General features: G+C 38.7%; 1 protein-coding gene across 5 annotated transcripts in view; it reads right to left on the reverse strand.

Annotated features, from left to right (window-relative positions):
* The window catches only part of LOC119591499, a 27,560-nt gene that overhangs the window by 1,685 nt on the left and 25,324 nt on the right, over positions 1–551 (reverse strand). The window lies entirely within an intron of this gene.

Raw genomic sequence — 551 nt, forward strand, 5'->3', positions numbered from 1 at the left:
TACTCCCGGCATCAATGGCATAATTCATGATGGACTACTTAGTATTAAGTACTTATACACAGGAAGTACATATTATAACATAATACACAAATGAAGGAATATTATGTCAGAGTAAAACTATAAGCTGGGTAAATAGAAGACAAGTGCCATCTAATAAAGAAAAGATGAAATAAATATATATAATACCCCTTTAAATTCTAGCATTGTCTACAGATTTACCTTTTCCAAAAATTACAATATTCCATACTAAATTTCTAATTTCAGAAAAATCAGGAACCCTAATTCAAATTTGCAGTATCAAGTGGCTTACTGAAGCCAATTGACACTGCTTGAGAGGACCCAATCTACAACGGACCAGATACATATGCAAGTCAGCCTAATGTAGCGAAATCTTCACTGCTCACTCACGTCCCCATTGAGGCAGTGGGGGGACAAGCAAATATGGATCTATGCAGGTGAATGCACTACATCCTCTCATGTTGCACACCCTCACCTTGCTAGGGAGAGTGAGACGTGTGATGCTCCCTCCTCCAGCAGTCCCCAATGTTCTC

Source organism: Penaeus monodon, chromosome 28, assembly GCF_015228065.2.
Source record: "Penaeus monodon isolate SGIC_2016 chromosome 28, NSTDA_Pmon_1, whole genome shotgun sequence".
NCBI classification, from domain to species: Eukaryota; Metazoa; Arthropoda; class Malacostraca; order Decapoda; family Penaeidae; genus Penaeus; species Penaeus monodon.